The sequence below is a fragment of the Phascolarctos cinereus genome, unplaced genomic scaffold (assembly GCF_003287225.1).
Source record: "Phascolarctos cinereus isolate Bilbo 61053 unplaced genomic scaffold, phaCin_HiC Scaffold_2;HRSCAF=192, whole genome shotgun sequence".
Classification (NCBI taxonomy): domain Eukaryota; kingdom Metazoa; phylum Chordata; class Mammalia; order Diprotodontia; family Phascolarctidae; genus Phascolarctos; species Phascolarctos cinereus.
In genome coordinates, this window is record NW_027555625.1 from 361,311,163 (window position 1) to 361,317,080 (window position 5,918).

Consider the following 5,918-nt stretch of genomic DNA (forward strand, 5'->3'; position numbering starts at 1 on the left):
ATAACTCATCTGGTTGTAATTTGCTGATATTAAAACAAAGAGTACAAGGAGGACATATACCAGCCTGTAATACCACATACCATATACCATATTCTCTTTTGGCCTAACTTCTAACGTGTCATGGAACACAAGGAGGTCCAACTAGGAAGCAGCCATCTCTGCCAGAACTATAGACTGACCATGGGCGACCTCTGAACCTTGAGACTTATCCTATTCTTCATTCAGGAAGGAATAAAAGGAGTCAGAAGCTATTATAAATGAATCAATATAGGATAGGCAGACCCCCATGCACCTTTGAATATACCAATTAGAAGTAAGTCAGGGAAGAACACATGCATGGATTGGTATGATACATTTTGTGTTCAATGGTTATAACTATGAGTGGTTTCATCAGTCACTCTGGCTATTTTTGTCTATTAGTTTTCCCTCTCCTCCTTTGGGAGAAGGGGTCTAATCTGATGAGATTGTCTTAACTTGTAAGGTTCCTTGAAGGCGTGAGATTTTGTATTTCTATGAGTTGCTACTCTAAATTCTCTTCTACTCTGAAAGATCATGGGACTTAAGAGTTGGAAGAGCCTTGGAGATCATGTAACCCAAGCCCCTCATTTTACAGATTTTACTGAATCCCAGAAAAGTTAAGTGACTTGACCAAAGTCACACGGTTACTAAGTGGGCTAACACTTTGGAGTCTGAATCCAGTGTTATTTCCACTTTCCTGTAGTCCCTCCTTTGTTTATAAGACATTAAAAAAAAAAAGAAAAAGGTTGGTTGGCAATAAAGATTTTATTACCCTTCTCACAATCACATTAGTTCTTAGTTCTTGAGTCAGCATCTGAACAGCTAGTCTCACTGGACAGTGCCATGGAATTTCAAACCCAGATAGTGATGGATACTCTGACAGGCTGGTATGGCCAAAGTGAATCATAAAAGTTTCAACACGCTGAATTGGGCATGTGTTTAAAACCATATGTAGATGACTTCTCTCTCTGTAATTTGAGAATTTCTGCCTTCATTCTGGAAATGATTTTTTTTCCCTAAGTCCCGTGTTAGATCTAGTCTTAGTAGCCAATTGCCAAAGAGGTCTGATTTAAGGCATGAATGTGAAAAGTTTTCTTGTCCCCAAACATGCTTCCTACCAGCCTACTTAAATGTCTGAAATTCTTACCATAACCTGCTCAAGTTTCCTGTTAAAATACAATCCAAGAAGGATTAAGGCATTAAACCACTATCACATGTTAACTCTTTAAGGCTCATTAGCCTCTCAGCTCCAATTAGCAAATTTTGATGGGAGTCAAGAATAGTTAAGTACAGAGCAAATAGCATGGCTTGGTGAAAGCTGGGCATGATAGGATGTCACAATGTTGTTGTATCATGTCTGACTCTTTGTGACCCCATTTGGGGCTTTCTTGGCAAAGATACTGGAGTGGTTTGCCCTTTTCTTCTCCAGCTCATTTCATAGATGAGGAAACTGAAACAGAGTTAAGTGACTTACCCAGGGTCACACATCTAGTAAGTGTCTGAGGCTGGATTTGAACTCATGAAGATAAGTCTTCCTGACTCCAGGCCTGGTGCTCTATAGACTACACCACCTAGCTGTACTCTCCTCCCCCGGTATGGAATGCTTCATGAATTTGTGTGTTATTTTTGTGCAGGGACCAGGCTAATTTTGACTGTATCATTCCAATTTTAGAATATATACTGCCAAAGCAAGCACATATAACAACAAAAAGGTAATTTTTGAAGCTACATTGGGGGCAAAAGGAGGAAAAAGAAAGGGTTAGGACCACTGCTTGTGAGATAAAAGTAGATGAAAAGAGTAGGCAGAATTAGTCTACTTTTGTTTTTCTTTTCTCTATGAAGCAGAATAATTCTTAGACTGGAAAGGATAAAACAAAAATTAATAGGGCATAGAAATCCAAGATAAGTGAGAGTATGTTAAGAGAGAACTAGCTATCCTCAGTGAATTAAATTCTCCAGAACCAGATGGACCACATCCCAGGGCACTTAAGTGCTTATGAATAAGGTTGCAGAGTCATTGCTGCTGAGCTTTGGGAAAATAAACAAACAAACAAACAAACATGGAGAATGGGAGAGACACTAAAGAACTTGGGGTGAGAAAACATTTTCCTGATTTTCAAAAAAGATACCAGTAAGCTTCATTTCAATTTCAGGTAAAATTCTAGGATAGATTATTAAAGGAACGATTTATGGACATTTAGGAAGGGAAGCAGTGATCACTAGGAATCAGAATTTTAAAAATTCGTGACAGAATAATCTCATTTCCTTTTTTTTCCCCACAGAGTTACTAATATAGAAGATTAGGAGAATGCCATAACCATAACCCAAGTTTTAGCAGTACATCTGACAAAGTCTCTTATGATATCCTTCTGGACAAAATGGAGAAATTTAAGTCAATTCCACAAACATTTATTAAGCTCCATCTGTAAGGCATATACTAAGTTCTTGGGCAAAATGCCAAGAACAGTTACAACACAATGAATTTAGAAATGGATTTAGAAAACCCTAGAGAATCAGCACAGAAACTAATTGAGGCAATAATTTCAGCAAAGTGGTGTTGAGGTCAGATTCAGGAGAGCCGTTCAAATGTGAAAGAATTCACTTAAACGGCGTTCTCTTTTAGCCATTGGGAACTTTATTACGTGAAAGCACATGGGCCCTTTTAGCAACAAAAGCTAATTGAGGCCTTGATATTTGGGAGGATCAGGCTGATATTGAAGTTTCAGAATGATGATATAGTTTTAGGGTTTTTTAAGGGGTTAGTGATACAGGCTGAGGGAGATGGTTGCTTAAAAATTAAGGACAAGATAAAGATGGCAGAGGGGACACAGGATAAGGGAGGCAAGGAATTTATTGTCCAGGATAAGGGGAAGTTTTATGGTATTTCAAGATAGGGGGAAAAGGACTTTAGGATGCTCTTAAGTTACAGGATGAGCTACAGAATGAGCCCCCCCCGCCCCCACCCAGGATAGGCCTCACAAAGTACTGGAAAAGCAACCCTTAATATTCTTTTTGACCCTTAGGATATCATTGTATCCATATCATTGGGATATAAAATAGATACATGTAACCCAAAATCATTTTTATGTAGCAACTATAAAATCCAGGAGGAATTAATAGAAAGGAAAATTCCATTGAAAATAATTGCAAAATACATAAAATATCTAGGTGTCAATTTACAAAGACACATTTGAGACATATATATATATACACACATACACACACATATAATGTATATGTATATATAACATATATATACATACATACATACATATATATATATATATATATATATATATATATATATATATATATATATATATATATATATACACACATAATTACAAAAGACTCTTTGAAGATATAAAGGAAAACAAATAATGGGAGACATATTCCTTACCCATGGCTGGTCTGTGACAATATAATAAAAAATGACAACACTATCTAAGTTAATTTGTAAATTTGGTGCTATACCAATCTAGCTACCAAGGGATTTATAGTAGTAGAGTGTATAGGGCATATATTGTGCTCTACAGAATAGCGCTTTATAGAACTAGACTAAATAATGATGAAATTTATTTGAAGGACTAAATATCTATAATCTCATGGGAAATAATTTTTTTAAAAAGCAGAAATGAAGGGAAGATAGACTATAAAGACTGTCACTCTCTCTGTCTCTGTCTATCTTGTTTTCTCTCTCTCTCTCTCTCTTTCTCTCTCTCTCTCTCTCTCTCTCTCTCTCTCTCTCTCTATCTATCTATCTCTATCTCTCTCTATCTATCTATCTCTATCTCTCTCTCTCTCCAAGAATTAGAAGAAAAATTAGTTCAATAATTCATTACCCTGCAAGACTGAATCAACTTTGATACTTGCATCTATCTCATCAGTACCTCTGCCTCTCTGATTAAATAGAGTCATGAGGTCCAAAATCTTCTTTTTAAGGTAGGGGATACAATGAGGGCCTCCCCTACCCCAGGTTTTCATATTCCTTTTGCATATTGCTGTTTCCCATTAGATTGTAAGCTTCCTGAGGGCAGGAATTATCTTTCTTATATTTGTATCCCCAGCACTTAGCATAGTGCTTGTTACATAGTTGGCACTTAATAATGTTTATAAATTAATCATTTTTTAAACCCCAGAACACAAATTACTCTGAGAAGGATTCCCTACTGCTGGGAAACATTAAAACAGTTTAGCAAAAAATAGGTTTAGATCAACATTTTACACCATATACCACAACATGATTTTGGAGGGATTAGACCTGTGATTTTATTGGCATAGGTAACTCCCAGGAAGGAAACAACCCAATGGAAACCAGCATCTGCTTGGCCACTTGTACTTTTAGAGAGTTTCTTGAGGTGCTGAGAGTTTAAGTGAGTAAGCGAGTGTCAAACAGCCAGTAGGTATCAGGGGTAGAACTTGAACCCAGGTTTTCCTGACCCCAAGGCCAGTTTTCTACCTACTAAGTCTCATGGCCTCTCTTCAGAGGGTAGAGCAGCCCAGCATAGTAGTCAGGGATTAAGGCACAGAAGAGGGCCCAGCACCAGATGCCCTATCCAGAAAAGTAGCAACAACAGCATCTAGACTACCAAAGGAAACAGGGCCAACAACTTATCCAAGAATTACTGAGGGAACTTCCCTGGGCATAAAACTTTAATTCAAGAACAAAAGCTGAAAATGAGCAAATACAAGAAAACAACTAAACAATGAGGAAATATTATGGATTAAGAAAAGTACAAGAAGCAAAGCCAGAAGAAAAAATTAGCTTAACAATAACCACAAGCAAAGCCTCAGAGGTAAAAAAAAAAATGGCTTGGCCATCAGGTCTACAAGGGTAGCTGGAAGAAATGAAATGAGAGATAAAAAATGAAGCTAAAGTTTCTGGAAGTAGAAATCTAAAGACAAATAAATATCCTGGAATCAAGGGTGCAATAGTCTTTCCAATGTAATAGATGCCCTAAAAAATAGAATGGAACAAGCAGAACTCCGTGATTCCATGAAACAATAAAAATTAATAGAACAAGGTCCATTCCCTCAGAGAATTTATGTTCTAATAGAAGAAAACAATACATAAAGCAGAACTAGAAAGCAGAAGAGGTGGAATGATGAGGAGGATGAGGACTATGGCTGGAATACAAACACCCTTGTTTGGAAATGGCTGGAAAGTGATATGGAATCCTGGGTCTGGGCAAGACAAGATGGAAGTTCACCTTTCAGAAACTAGGGTGGTTCTAGGGTCAGAGTTCAAGGTTCTGGTGAAAAGGGAAGGAGGATGACTGGGATGTTGGTCAGAATGTAGGCAGCATGGTTTGTAAAGGGCCAGGAAGTGATATCATGCACAAATGCAGAAAAGCAGAAATTCAAAATTTTAATTAAAAAATCTTATTGACCATAACAGGATAAAATTATATTCAATAAAGGGCCTTTGAAGAAAGGTGAGATGAATAAATGCAAAGTCTTCCATTCACGTTAAATTTACCTGCCTCGGTATAAAATAAGAGAGACCTCTCTGTAAAATAGTTCATGTAAAACTACTTGAATGTTTTCATCAATATATAGTATCTATCATATCGCAAGATTGATATGAGTCAATTGTGGTGTTCTTCAACAGCCAAAAGGGTTAATGTGAATTTCACTTACATGGACAGAATTCTATTCTCCAGAACGGGGGTAATGATAATCTTATCGTACCACATCTTGAGTCCTAGGTCCATTTCTGGGTGTCCCATTCTATGAATGACATTGACCAGCTGGAGTACTCCCAGAGTAGGGTAGGAAGAGGACAGGAAACCACGCCACAGGAGGAATAGCTGAAGGAATTGGGAATGCTTAGCCTAAAGAAAAGGATGGCAAGGCATGGTAAAGCATTTGAAAGACTATCACAAAGAATCTGTGGGCTT

General features: G+C 37.4%; 1 non-coding gene across 1 annotated transcript; it reads right to left on the minus strand.

Annotated features, from left to right (window-relative positions):
• Positions 1 to 1,607: 1,607 nt before the first annotated feature.
• LOC144456026 (U6 spliceosomal RNA) lies at positions 1,608 to 1,714 on the minus strand. The gene has a single exon (XR_013484935.1). It is a non-coding gene; the product is annotated as a U6 spliceosomal RNA (small nuclear RNA).
• Positions 1,715 to 5,918: the final 4,204 nt, after the last annotated feature.